Here is a 15,747-nt window from a genome sequence, read left to right as displayed (position 1 = left end):
AGACACACACTAATAGAGCTAATGTGAATATATAAGGATGAATCTGTGCACATTACATCCAGTCAAATGAAAGCTGTTCTGGTGATGATATTATGTTACAATCAGGAGGGGGCTCTTCAGAATTGTATTGTATAGTCTCGGACACCCAGGCTATGTATTGTCCCAGTAATTATAATCACAGTAATAGGTTCTATGAAACACTATGCAATTTGCACACTGACTAGAGATAATACGTCTTTGAAGAAAAAAGCCTTGTAAAAAGTGTAATATGTTTCCTACTATAGCGACATGATTATGTGCATATTGTAAATATCCTCTGCAATGTGGTGATTATTGAGTGGAGGATTTCACACAGACCATGAAAGTGTCCCTTTATGAGAAACACTAATTATTTCACTCACTGAATAAGAAAAATGACATCCCTAATTTGTAGTGATTAAATGGTTGGTGTTAAAGAAGATGTCTGTTGCGTCACGTTATTTGCCACAGGATAGTTTTCCTAGCTAGTTCAGATATAAACCTGTTTATTGACTAATGTATTACTAATTTCATCTTTGCAATCCTTCCTACTGCTCAAGCTTGCTCTTTCTTTAAAACCTGACATGGAATTGGGAAAGCTTACGCACGCAATCTTACTGTTTACTATACTATTCATAATTTAACTAAAGAATGATTCATTTGACCACCAATCAATATTTCCCCCAAAAGATCTTGAGATTGAGATAACCTAATTTGCAAATACTATATGTCTCATTTGTACTACTATTGCAAAAAACATTTTTACTGTGTGATGACTACATTTAGCAGAGACCTGGGGCCTTGGCCAAACTGCTGTTTGTTCGTCCCACCAGGCTAACTGTGCTCACCAGGGGAAATGAAATCTTAATCAACCAACCATCTTAATGAGAATTCAATTTGAACTTGAGAAATTTGACAAACAATCTATAGCTCTTTGGGGGGGAAAATGAGGTGTGGAGATTGACCTGGGGCTTATAAGAAGAACAGAGAAGGCCAGTATGAAAATGTATGCACTCACTAACTGTAAGTCGCTCTGGATAAGAGCGTCTGCTAAATATGTAAAATGTAAATGAGAAAGAGGAGTAAAAGAAAACTGAATGACTAGTCTAGGGCCCAATTAGAGAATGGGCCTAACAGTTAGTACATGAAAGAAAGGATGAGTTGAGTTTTTACATTGATACCAAATAAATGATAAAATATGAGGGAAATTATTACCATGACTATGTACAGGTGTGTTTTATACAGTATAAAACACATATATTGCATGGTTCTGACCACTCTGAAACAACATAATGTTGGTTATACACATAAAAAGTAATGAAGAGAAGCATTCTTCTCACACATTGCCCTGCGCTCTTTGCAGGAACATTGAAAATAGTGAAGTGCTGAGATTTTGAGTTATACAATTCTGTATTCAGGTTTGTGGCAGTGCAACACTGCCCACAGAGGTCAAGTCTATGTATTGCATCAATGCATCAACTCTGTCCTGAAGTCCTCATTTTGCAACCTGGGAGAACAGCAGAAGCTCTTCATTCACTAGTTTCATAGTCACTCCTTTAGGAACCAGAACACAGTGCAAACCTGAGAGAAAGCAGAGTTCAGGGTAAGTTATAGTTAAATTGCTTGTCTTGTTATCTCCTTTGGGTGTGAACGGTTTATGCAACATACTTGCCAAATTGCTATACTTCAAAACAGCTGTCATGTCATTGTTCGTGGTCAACTCTCATGGTATGGAATCATCGATATCTTTACTCTGTTATGTATGCATTTTAATGACTTTAGGAAGTTAGAGTGGAATTTATGAAGTTATAAATTGGTTTGAGTTTATATACTTTATGGAGGTGTAAAGAACCTAGTCGAATGACGTCTTTGATGTTCCTATGTTCAGCATCAAAGAACGTCATCTTACTGAACTTGAATCCACTGTCTGCCTGAGGACTGAACAAAGACACAATGACAGTGAGTTCCACTACAAACACACTTGACGCCCAGTTACCCAAGCATATGTAACCGGTGTGAAATGGCTCGCTAGTTAGCGGTGCGCGCTAGTAGCGTTTCAATCGGTGACGTCACTCGCTCTGAGAAGTAGTTGTTTCCCTTGCTCTGCAAGGGCCGCGGCTTATGTGGAGCAACGGGTAAGGCGCTTTGAGGGTGACTGTTGTCGATGTGTGCAGAGAGTCCCTGGTTCAAGCCCAGGTAGGGGCGAAGAGAGGGACGGAAGCAACACTGTTACACATAAACACAAACATGAAAGAATGGCGCTGCAAAGGACAGCTGCCGTTTTATGGGCTCCTGACCAAATCTGCTATTGCGTGTGTTTTTTGTGCTAATTGTAAATTATTTTGTAGAATGGAGCTGCAACGGATAACTCCTGACCAGTTCTGCTATTTTGTGTGTATTTTTGTGCTGATGATAACTTTTTTTGTACATAATGTTTCAGCCATCGTTTCCTATGACCGAAAACAGCTACTGGACATCAGAACAGCGATCACTAACCTCGATTTGAATGAAGATTTCTACTTCAGCGAGTCAGCGGCGCAGGAAATACTGCTCACCCCAGACCAGGCCCTAGTCCCAGAGACTCGGAAAAGGAAAAGACGGCGTAAGCGAGGCCAGGGTGCGGGCACCCTGTCGAAACTACGTCGGTGAATAAATAATCTGCCTCTATCCTCCGTTCTATTGGCAAACGTACAGTACAGTCACTGGAGAACAAATTGGACGAGCTCTGTTCGAGACTAACCTATCAACGGGACCTGAAGAACTGTAATATCCTATGTTTCTCTGCGTCGTGGCTGAACAAGGACATGGATAATATACATCTAGCTAGTTTTTCTATGCATCGTCAAGACTGTACGGCAGCATCGGGTAAGGTTAGGAGGGGAGGGGTGTGTCTCTTTCAGCTGGTGCACAATCTCTAATAAGGAAGTCTCAAGGTTCTGCTCACCTGAGTTAGAACACCTCATGATAAGCTGTAGACCATACTATACTGAACAAAAATATAAACGCAACATGCAACAATTTAAAAGATTTTACTGAGTTACAGTTCATATAAGGAAATCAGTCAGTTGAAATAAATTCCTTAGGCCCTAATCTATGGATTTGACATGACTGGGAATACAGATATGCATCTGTTGGTCACATATACCTTAAAAAAAAGGTAGGGTCGTGGATCAGAAAACCAGTCAGTATCTGGTGTGACCACCATTTGCCTCATGCAGCGCGACACATCTCCTTCGCATAGAGTTTATCAGGCTGTTGATTGTGGCCTGTGGAATGTTGTCCCACTCCTCTTCAAAGGCTGTGCGAAGTTGCTGGATATTGGCGGAAACTGGAACACGCTGTCATAAACGTTGATCCAGAACATCCCAAACATGCTCTATGGGTGACATGTTTGGTGAGTATTAAGGCCATGGAAGAACTGGGACATTGTCAGCTTCCAGGAATTGTGTACAGATCCTTGCAACATGGGGCAGTGCATGAAACATGAGGTGATGGTGGCGGATGACAGGCACGACAATGGGCCTCAGGATCTCATCACGGTATCTCTGTGCATTTAAAATTGCCATCGATAAAATGCAATTGTGTTCGTTGTCCGTAATTTATGCCTGCCCAAACCATAGCCCCACCACCACCATGGGGCACTCTGTTCACAACGTTGACGTCAGCAAACCGCTCGCCCACATGACACCATACACGTGGTCTGTGGTTGTGAGGCCGGTTGGACATACTGCCAAATTCTCTAAAATGATGTTGGAGCTGGCTTATGGTAGAGAAATGAACATTCAATTTTCTGGCAACAGCTCTGGTGGACATTCCTGCAGTCAGCATGCCAATTGCATGCTCCCTCAAAACTTGAGACATCTGTGGCATTGTGTTGTGTGACAAAACTTCACATTTTAGAGTGGCCTTTTATTGTCCCCAGCACAAGGGGGTGGGTGGATTATCTTGGCAAAGGAGAAATTCTCACTAACAGGGATGTAAACAAGTGTGTGCATAACATAAGCTTTTTGTGCGTACGGACAATTTCTGGTATATTTTATTTTAGCTGAAACATGGGACCAACACGTTTATATTTGTAACGTAGACGCAGGTAGTCAGAAAGCAGGTGCAGTTAGTGAGTTTAATGATAACGAACATGGAATGACACAAAACAAGAGACGTGTCTGACATGGAAACACAAAAAATACTACCTGATGACTGATAACAAAAGAGTACTATATAAGTAATCAAGGAAGTAATGAGGTCCAGGTGTGCGTAATGATGGCTGCCAGGTGTGCGTAAAGGTGGGTTGCCAGGACCGGTGGTTAGTAGACCGGCGAGCGCCGGAGACGGGGGAGTGGAATATTTTTGTTCAGTGTATTTACCAAGAGAGTTTTGATCTATATTATATATCTATTTATGACCACAAATTGATGCTGGCACTAAGGCCACACTCAACAAACTGTATATGACATACAGTGAGGGAAAAAAGTATTTGATCCCCTGCTGATTTTGTACGTTTGCCCACTGTCAAAGAAATGATCAGTCTATAATTTTAATGGTAGGTTTATTTGAACAGTGAGAGACAGAATAACAACAAAAGAATGCAGAAAAACGCATGTAAAAAATGTTATAAATTGATTTGCATTTTAATGAGGGAAATAAGTATTTGACCTCTCTGCAAACATGACTTAGTACTTGGTGGCAAAACCCTTGTTGTCAATCACAGAGGTCAGACGTTTCTTGTAGTTGGCCACCAGGTTTGCACACATCTCAGGAGGGATTTTGTCCCACTCCTCTTTGCAGATCTTCTCCAAATCATTAAGGTTTCGAGGCTGACGTTTGGCAACTCGAACCTTCAGCTCCCTCCACAGATTTTCTATGGGATTAAGGTCTAGAGACTGGCTAGCGAGCCACTCCTTTGTTGCCTTGTGTTTTGGGTCATTGTCATTCTGGAATACCCATCCACGACCCATTTTCAATGCCCTGGCTGAGGGAAAGAGGTTCTCACCCAAGATTTGACGGTACATGGCCCCGTCCATCGTCCCTTTGATGCGGTGAAGTTGTCCTGTCCCCTTAGCAGAAAAACACCCCCAAAGCATAATGTTTCCACCTCCATGTTTGACGGTGGGGATGGTGTTCTTGGGGTCATAGGCAGCATTCCTCCTCCTCTAAACACGGCGAGTTGAGTTGATGCCAAAGAGCTCGATTTTGGTCTCATCTGACCACAACACTTTCACCCAGTTCTCCTCTGAATCATTCAGATGTTCATTGGCAAACTTCAGACGGGCATGTATATGTGCTTTCTTGAGCAGGGGGACCTTGCGGGCGCTGCAGGATTTCAGTCCTTCACGGCGTAGTGTGTTACCAATTGTTTTCTTGGTGACTATAGTCCCAGCTGCCTTGAGATCATTGACAAGATCCTCCCGTGTAGTTCTGGGCTGATTCCTCACCGTTCTCATGATCATTGCAACTCCACGAGGTGAAATCTTGCATGGAGCCCCAGGCCGAGGGAGATTGACAGTTATTTTGTGTTTCTTCCATTTGCGGATAATCGCACCAACTGTTGTCACCTTCTCACCAAGCTGCTTGGCAATGGTCTTGTAGCCCATTCCAGCCTTGTGTAGGTCTACAATCTTGTCCCTGACATCCTTGGAGAGCTGTTTGGTCTTGGCCATGGTGGAGCGTTTGGAATCTGATTGATTGATTGCTTCTGTGGACAGGTGTCTTTTATACAGGTAACAAGCTGAGATTAGGAGCACCCCCTTTAAGAGTGTGCTCCTAATCTCAGCTTGTTACCTGTATAAAAGACACCTGGGAGCCAGAAATCTTTCTGATTGAGAGGGGGTCAAATACTTATTTCTCTCATTAAAATGCAAATCAATTTATAACATTTTTGACATGCGTTGCAAACGCCATGCTCTACCAACTGAGCTACATCCCTGCCGGCCATTCCCTCCCCTACCCTGGACGACGCTTGGCCAATTGTGCGCCGCCCCATGGGTCTCCCGGTCGCGGCCGGCTACAACAGAGCCTGGATTCGAACCAGGATCTCTAGTGGCCTTAGACCACTGCGCCACTCAAGGAAACAAAACTATGCATCACATTTACTCCACACACAGAAACGGTTACAAAGCTCTTTCGCCCTCCATTTGGCAAATCTGACCATAACTCAATGCCCCCGCTATGACCTCCGCAAGCCATCAAACAGGCAAAGCGTCAATACAGGACTAAGATTGAATCCTACTACGCCGGCTCTGATACTCGTCGGTTGTGGCAGGGTTTGCAAACTATCACGAATTACAAAAGGAAACCCAGCCACGAGCTGCCCAGTAACCTGAGCCTACCAGACGAGCTAAATGCCTTGTATGCCTGCATCGAGGTAAGCAACACTGAACCATGCATGATACAAGAGCACCAGCTATTCCGGACGACTGTGTGATCATGCACTACGTAGCCAATGTGAGTAAGACCTTTAAACAGGTTAACAATCACAAGACCAGACGGATTACCAGGACGCATACTCAGAGCATGCACTGACCAGTGGCAAGTGTCTGTAATACCTACATGTTTTAAGCAGACCACCATAGTCCCTGTGCCCAAGAATGCCAAGGGAATCTGTCTAAATGACTATCGCCCTGTAGCACTCACATCTGTAGCCCTGAAATGCTTTGAAAGGCTGGTCATGTCTCACATCAACACCATCATCCCAGACACCCTGGACCCACTACTTTGCATACCGCCCCGAACAGATCCACAGATAACGCAATCTCTATTGCACTCCACACTGCCCTCTCCCACCTGGACATGGACCCTGGGACTGAACACCTCCCTCTGCAACTGGATCCTGAACTTCCTGACGGGCCACCCCTAGGGGGTGAGGGTAGGCAACAACACATCCGCCACGCTGACCCTCAACACGGGGGCCCCTCAGGGATGTGTGCTTAGTCCCCTCCTGTACTCCCTGTTCACCCATGACTGCGTGGCCACACATGACTCCAACAACATCATTAAGTTTGCTGACGACACGATGGTGGTAGGCCTGATCACCGACGATGATGAGACAGCCTATAGCAGGGTTCTTCAATTCCGGTCCTGGAGGGCCGAAACACCTCTGTTTTTCATCCTCTCCTTCTAATCAGGGGCTAATTCAGACCTGGGACACCAGGTGAGTGCAATTAACTACCAGGTAGAAATAAAAAACAGAAGTGTTTCGGCCCTCCAGGACCGGAATTGAAGAACCCTGGCCTATAGGTAGTGTGGTGCCAGGACAAAAACCTCTCCCTCAATGTCAGCAAGACAAAGGAGCTGATCGTGAACTACAGGAAACAGAGGGCAAAACACGCCCCCATTCATATCGACAGGGTTGTAGTGGAGCGGGTCGAGAGCTTCAAGTTCCTAAGTGTCCACATCACTAAGGATCTATCATGGTCCACACCCACCAACAGAGTCGTGAAGAGGGCACGACAATGCCTCTTCCCCCTCAGGAGACTGAAAAGATTGGCATGGGTCCTCAGATCCTCAAAAATGTATACAGCTGCACCATTGAGAGCATCTTGACTGGCTGCATCACCGCTTGGTATTGCAACTGCTTGGCATCTGACCTCAAGGCCCTACGGAGGGTAGTGCGTATGGCCCAGTACATCACTGGGGCCGAGCTCCCTGCCATCCAGGACCTGTATACCAGGCAGTGTCAGAGGAAGGCCTTAAATATTGTCAAAGACTCCAGCCACCCAAGTCATAGACTGTTCTCTCTGCTATCGCACGGCAAGCGGTACTGATGCACCAAGTCTGGACCCAACAGGACCTTGAACAGCTTCTACCCCCAAGCCATAAGACTGCTAAATAGTTAGCTAAATAGTTAACCAAATAGCTAACCGGACTATCTGCATTGACCCTTTTTGCACTAACTTTTGACTCATCACATACCCTTGTGCTACTGTTTTTTATCTACATGTATCCTGTTGCCTAGTCACCTTATTCGTAGTTCTATGTACATATCTACCTCAATTACCCCGTACCCCTGCACATCGACCCAGTACTGGTACCCTGTGCCTATATAGCCAAGTTATCGTTACTCATTGTGTATTTATTATTACTTTTATTATGATGTGTTATTACATTTCTCAATTTTCTCTCTCTCTGCATTGTTGGGAAGTAAGTAAGCATTTCACTGTTAGTCTACACCTGTTGTTTATGAAGCATGTGACTAATAAAATGTGATTTGATTTGAAACACACAAACACACACTTCCATTCTCCAACTAACAGTATTTGTGTTGAAGACAGAAGAATCGTCCAGGACCGGTGGCAGTGGTCGTATAATCTCAAATTCAGACACTTTGACCCCGGTTATATTTCCTTGAAGGAAATGTATAGGTTGAGATTGAAGAGGGACAACAGCTGATTGGCTCCACCCACCTCCCCTGTGCTGAGGAATAGAAATAACATTTAAATAATTTACAATGCTGGCATGTTATTTCAAAGAATCACCAATCTAGAGGCTAAAAACAGAAATGACCATTGTCTAAACAAGTTTTACATAGATATTTAATCAGATTATAAAATAAAATAGCATGCAGTTGATCCCAATGTGAACTAACCGTGATGCCACTCCAATCTGGATCCCCTGGTCATGTAGAGAAGTCAGTATGTCCAATGTTTCTGAGTACAGTTTGATTTTCTCCCCTCTTGCATCCAACACCACTCCCTGTAGGGAAAGACACGTGATATTATAAAAAATCTGAAAAGACATGGCTGAAATGTGATGTGTGTAAAGGTTGCAGAGGATTTAGAGAAGGACATAGCCTAAAGCCATCACTAGCTTGCTACTCATCAATCAATTTTCACGATTTTTGACCAGGAAACTCACACTTTGTGAAATGGTGGGTCCACATGGGTATCTAACCAGAAGGGCCAAAGAGTATAATCTGAGATAGGGAGAACACAAAAACAGAGCAGATGAGATGGAGGATGACAGGTACAGAAACAGACCGAAACACATGACAGTTAGCTAGACAAACTACTTTAGCTGTGACTGTCTTGTTTTTCTGCTCTGGTTTTAGCTAGGTACGATATTTGTCAGTGTTCTTTCTCTTTAACTTTATTGAACATAGCTAGCTAACTAGCTACATGGCTATCTAATGTTAGCTAGCTAGCTACGGTAAGTTATAGCTAGTTAGCTAGCTTTTCAATTTACCCTGGTCAAAAACAACAAACTTTGGTTTAGACATAGTGTTATGGGTGGAAGATGGCACATTGATGCCATCTGTTGGTAAATGTTCATTACTGCAACTCCAGTGTTTTACCGGTGTACTTGAGATACCCGGATGTATTGCAATATACTGAACAAGACTGGTTACTCGCATCAATGCCTCTGCCTCGTTATTTAACATTCAAACATGGTGTCAGAGTCGGATAACTAACCATGCTTTCCGCAAATTAGAGTCACCTGTTCTGGTTTTAAAAAGCTTAGTTGAGTAAAACTTCTCCGGAATTGTCCTTAGCTAGATTGAGTTTGCTAGTTAGCTTCAGTGTTGTTAGCACCGTTTAGACATGGCAGCGAACATTTCCCCTCCCGCCGTTATGAAGCTCAGCGGAGATTGGAGCACAAACTGGGATACGTTTAGAGGTGAATGGGAGGACTATGCACTAGCAACGGGACTTCGGGAAAAGGACGATGAGGTAGTGGCTGCCACTTTGAGGACTATAATGGGAGCAGAATGCCGACACGTATACAAACACAACCTGAACCTAACAGCAGCTCAGCAAGGTAACGCTACAGCTATTCTTGATGCTCTCGAACTTTACTTTAAGCCAGCAAAGAACGTTATCTACGAGCGTTATGTTTTCGGTTGTTGCAAACAGGAGGACGAGGAGTCCATTGACAGCTTTGTCACTAAGCTAAGGGAAATGGCAGCTACATGTGACTATGGTGCTTTAAGAGATGAACTGATCAGAGACAAGATAGTGCTTGGCATAACTGATGAGGGCACTCGCAGACGTTTGCTGAGAGAACGTGACCTGACACTAGTCTTGGCAGTGGAGACATGCCGTGCAGCAGAGCTTACGGATATACAGATAAGGTCCATGGAGCTAGAAAGGCAACATATGGACAATGTCAATGCTACATTCAGGCAGCCAATAAAGAAATTCCCTTTTGCCACAGCTAATGCTAATACTACAGCCAACTCTGCAGTAGACAACCCCAATGCATGCCGATATTGTGGCATTTCTCATGGATGAGGAAAAGAACACTGCCCAGCCTATGGAAAAATATGCAAATCCTGTGGTACAGCTAATCACTTCGCAAGGGCCTGCATGAAAAGCAAGAGAAAGGAGGGTAAAGTGCACTCCATTGAAATAAACACAGATGAAGGGAACAACAGCACAGAGGATGTATATGCTAGCGAGTGCATAGGGGCAGTAAGGGCAAAAGGAAAAAAATGGTTTGTCACTCTGCTACTTAATAATAAACCACAGCAATGCCAGCTAGATTCAGGGGCCACATGTAACGTTATGAGCCTTAAAGATAAAAGGAGGCTCGCGCCCAGAGACAAACTCACACAGAGTAGCACCAAGCTGAAACTGTATTCAGGCCAGTTCATGACCTCTTTAGGCCTGTTTGTGACAGAGTGTGTCTTACGTGGCCAGAAACACACTCTTGAGTTTGAAATAGTTGAGGCTAGTCAACAGCCATTACTGTCAGGTTCTACATGCGAGCGCCTTGGGCTTATTAACTTCACCATCCCAGCTGATCTTAACATTATAGACAAAGTCCAGGCTGGGCCCCTGAGCAAGGAGACTCTCCTAAGCAAGTACCATGATGTCTTCAACGCACCGGTCGAGTCAGTTCCCGGCGAAGTCCACTTTGAGTTGGATGCAGCAATTCAGCCTGTCCAGTGTGCACCTCGCAATGTACCAGTGGCCATGAAAGCAGCTACAAAGGCTCAGCTTGACAAATACGAAGCAGATGGCCACATCATATCCGTCACCAAGCCTACAGACTGGATAAGTAATATGGTTATCGTCAAGAAACCAGACAAGCTACGGATATGCATAGATCCTAAACACCTCAACCGGGCTCTGAGACGTTCACATTACATTATGCCCACGTTGGAGGATGTTCTTTACAAGCTCCCAAAGGCCAGAGTCTTCACGCTCGTGGACGCCAGAGATGCCTTCCTGCAGTGCAAGCTTGACGAGCCCAGCACCTACATGACCACCTTTTGGACACCCTGGGGCAGGAAGAGGTGGTTGAAGCTCCCGTTTGGTGTCTCCGTGGCTCCAGAGGTGTATCAGCGGAAACAGCACGAGCTGTTGATGGGACTCAGCGGCGTGGAACCCATAGCAGATGACATCCTCGTAGTGGGCTGTGGGGACAGTGATGAGGAGGCAGAATGTGACCATGACGCCAAGCTGCTGGCCCTGATGGTCAGATGCAGACAGGTCAAGCTAAGGCTAAGCATAAAAAAGCTTCAGTTTAAAGTGCCAGAGGTTCGCTTTCATGGGCACATCTTGTCCTCCACCAGATTGAAGGCGGATCCAGAAAAAGTGAAGGCTGTCTTGGATATGCCCCACCCATCTGACGTGAAGGCAGTGCAGCGCTTCGTCGGATTCGTCACCTACCTGGCCAAGTTCCTACCGCGGCTCTCTGAAGTGTGTGAACCACTAAGGAGGCTCATGGACAAGGACACCATCTGGCATTGGCTCCCAAAACATGACACAGCGGTGAGGGAAATAAAACAACTGGTCACCCAGACACCTGTACTGCGATACTACGATGTGTCAAAACCTGTCACGATTCAGAGTGACTCAAGCCAGTATGGACTGGGCTGTTGCCTCATGCAAGAAGGCCAGCCTGTGGCATTCGCCTCTAGGGCACTCACTCCAACAGAGCAGAACTATGCCCAGATAGAGAAGGAGTGCCTCAGCATTGTATTTGCATGCCAACGCTTCCACCACTACCTGTACGGGCGTGACAATATTACCGCAGAGACAGATCACAAGCCCCTTATTGCTATATTCAGCAAGCCACTCCTGAATGCCCCGAAACGACTGCAGAGCATGCTACTGGCCCTACAAAACTACAACCTCAAGGTGGTGTATAAGCCAGGGCCAGAGATGTATGTGAGTGACACGCTCAGCAGGGCTACTGCATCAGGCACTCACACACGCTTCATGCATGAACAACACGCAGTGTGCAGCTTACAAACAGAGCAAGTGGATGTTGAACACATCAACCAGGCTGACTACCTCAATGTTACGGACCAGCGCCTTATACAAATCAGACAGCACACAGACAGGGACGAGCAACTCCAGGCATTGAGGTCTGTGATTCTGATGGGCTGGCCCGACTGCAAGGAAGAAACTGCTTTAGCCACCAGAGAATATTGGCCAGTCAAAGAAGAGCTCAGTGTTCAAAACGGAGTAATATTCAAGGGTCAGAGAGTCGTTATTCCCCGGTCTCTGCGCCCTGAGATGTTGGCGCGCGTGCACTCAAGTCACATAGGAGGTGAGGCCTGTTACAGACAAGCACGTGACACACTGTATTGGCCAGGAATGCAGAGTGAAATCAAAGACTATGTCAGTAAATGCACAATCTGCAATGAATATGCCATTGAGCAACAGAGAGAGACGATGATGTCCCACGAGCTACCAATGCGCCCCTGGCAGATAGTAAGTCTAGATCTCTTCCAGCACAGTGGCAAAGACTTTCTGCTGGTAGTTGATCATTACTCAGACTTCTGGGAGATTGACCTCCTCCCCGACCTCTCAGCAGAGACAACGATCAAACGCTGCAAGGCTCAGTTTGCCCGCTATGGCCAGCCAGATAGGGTAATTTCAGATAATGGACCCCAATTCTCCGGATGTGAGTTCCGAAAATTTGCTGCAGAATGGGAATTCGAGCACGTCACTTCATCACCACGACACCCAAAAGCTAATGGGAAGGCTGAGTCGGCAGTCAAAATTGCAAAGAACCTCTGCAAAAAAGCTCTGTGAGAGGGCAAAGATGCCTGGAAAGCAATCCTGCAATGGCGCAATACCCCGACAGAAGGCATGGATAGCAGCCCGGCCCAGCGCCTCATGGCACGGCGTTTAAAAGCAGCTCTGCCAGTAGCAAGCACTCTCCTGGAGCCATGTGTGGTGACAGACGTGCTGGTGAAGCTACGTCACAGAAGACAGGTCTCCAAGTTCATCTACGACAAATCAGCAAAAGACTTACCTGAGCTCAGGGTGGGTGAAACGGTGCGAATGAAGCCACTACCAGGGGACCGGACGGGCCTCTGGAGACTCGGATCCTGTGTACAGAAAGTGGCACCACGCTCCTACTTGGTCGAAGTGAATGGATCACTGTACCGTCGTAACAGGGTTGACCTTCGGATTGCTGAGCCAGCATCTACTCAGAATTCGGATGGTCATAGGGGTCGCATGACAAAAGACGGAACCCCAGCAAGTCACATGGGGCCTGAGGCACTGGGCGAAGAGCCAGGGGATCACAGGTCGGCCACTCCCTCGCCCATCAATACTCCCCTTAGACAGTCAGGTGACACGCCTGTGCGGGAGCCCGCAGTCCACGCAGACAAGCCCCCTGTCTTTTCACGCTGCGGGCGTCTGTCCCAGCCACCAAAAAGACTTAATCTGTAGGTTTCCCATTAGGGATTGTTGACAGACAGAGATAAAAGTGAAGAGAGTATCAAAATGTGTTAAGTGGTTAATAAAAAATAAATAATAATAATAATAATAATAATACTTAACTGTTCATGTTGGAAATTACTACTAGGTTTGTTTTGTTAGTGAATTGACAGCTCCTGTTCTATTTTATAAAAGGGAAGATGTTATGGGTGGAAGATGGCACATTGATGCCATCTGTTGGTAAATGTTCATTACTGCAACTCCAGTGTTTTACCGGTGTACTTGAGATACCCGGATGTATTGCAATATACTGAACAAGACTGGTTACTCGCATCAATGCCTCTGCCTCGTTATTTAACATTCAAACACATAGCTAGCTATTTCCTGAGTTAAGCAGTACATTTTTCAATTATCTATTAGCGAAATTCTCATAATAATCCTCAAAACGATTGAATCATCAAAATTGTAGGACTAGCTAGCTAGCTAGCTAACACTGTCAATTTCCAGTGTGGTTGTTGTGGTGTTCTCAAACAATCACAGAAGCTTTCCCTTTGTAGCATGTTGTCGTTTCTGGTGAGGGATCAAAGGCACTTGAGTAGCACACTTGAGTTCGTTGCCAGCTGCATTAGAGTTGCTGATGCTACATTTGATTAAAAAAAATAAAAGGACCTTGTGTGTTCCACTACCAGAGCTGGAACTAATAGAAGACCTACCCATTAGAGAGATTTGAGGAAAATAAGAGCCACCCATTTAGCCATTTAATTATTACTGAGGAACTGGGTTGGGACAGGATGTAAAATTCAAATCATTTTACATTTGACCCCACATCTACCCCATACAGTGCCTTGCAAAAGTATTCATCCCCCTTGGCATGTATCCTATTTTGTTGCATTACAACCTGTATTTTAAATGGATTTTTATTTGGATTTCATATAATGGACATACACAAAATAGTCAAAATTGGTGAAGTGAAATGAAAAGAATAACTTGTTTCAAAAAATTCTAAAACATAAATAACGGAAAAGTGGTGCGTGCATATGTATTCACCCCCTTTGCTATAAAGCCCCTAAATAAGATCTGGTGCAACCAATTACCTTCAAAAGTCACATAATTAGTTAAATAAAGTCCACCTGTGTGCAATCTAAGTGTCAAATGATCTGTCACATGATCTCAGTATATATACACCTGTTCTGAAAGGCCTCAGAGTCATTTTTTTATGTTTAATTTTACCTTTATTTAACTAGGCAAGTCAGTTAAGAACAAATTCATATTTACAATGACGGCCTACAGAAACACATTCAGTCAGTGCCTGCAATTACACATGCATACAGTGGCTTGCAAAAGTATTCACCCCCCTTGGCATTTTTCCTATTTTGTTGCCTTACAACCTGGAATTACATTTTATTTACACAACATGCCTACCCCTTTGAAGATGCAACATATTTTTTATTGCATTTCCTCTGATTCACACAATAGATTTTCATAATAAACGATATAAAATCAAAATGCGTGCTCTTTAAGCAAGGGGCACCACAAAGCAAGCGGCACCATGAAGACCAAGGAGCTCTCCAAACAGGTCAGGGACAAAGTTGTGGAGAAGTACAGATCAGGGTTGGGTTATAAAGAAAATATCAGAAACTTTGAACATCCCACGGAGCACCATTAAATCCATTATTAAAAAATGGAAAGAATATGGCACCACAACAAACCTGCCAAGAGAGGGTCGCCCACCAAAACTCATGGACCAGGCAAGGAGGGCATTAATCAGAGAGGCAACAAAGAGACCAAAGATAACCCTGAAGGAGCTGCAAAGCTCCACAGTGGAGATTAGAGTATCTGTCCATAGGACCACTTTAAGCCGTACACTCAACAGAGCTGGGCTTTACGGAAGAGTGGCCAGAAAAAAAGCCATTGCTTAAAGAAAAAAATAAGCAAACACGTTTGGTGTTTGCCAAAAGCCATGTGGGAGACTCCCCAAACATATGGAAGAAGGTATTCTGGTCAGATGAGACTAAAATTGAGCTTTCTGGCCATCAAGGAAAACACTATGTCTGGCGCAAACCCAACACCACTCATCACCCCGAGAACACCATCATCGCCAGGGACTGAGAAACTG

General features: G+C 44.8%; 1 pseudogene across 1 annotated transcript; it reads right to left on the bottom strand.

Moving 5' to 3' along the window:
* Positions 1-1,513: 1,513 nt before the first annotated feature.
* On the bottom strand, positions 1,514-9,229 carry LOC311149127 (magnesium-dependent phosphatase 1-like; annotated as a pseudogene). Its single transcript has 6 exons — positions 9,196-9,229; positions 8,871-8,926; positions 8,600-8,706; positions 8,338-8,427; positions 1,871-1,956; positions 1,514-1,599 (listed from the first exon to the last, which is right to left on the bottom strand). The product of its transcript is annotated as a magnesium-dependent phosphatase 1-like (transcript).
* Positions 9,230-15,747: the final 6,518 nt, after the last annotated feature.

Source organism: Coregonus lavaretus (assembly GCF_964263955.1).
Source record: "Coregonus lavaretus genome assembly, chromosome: 21".
NCBI lineage: Eukaryota > Metazoa > Chordata > Actinopteri > Salmoniformes > Salmonidae > Coregonus > Coregonus lavaretus.
This window is presented reverse-complemented; position numbering and strand designations above follow the sequence as displayed.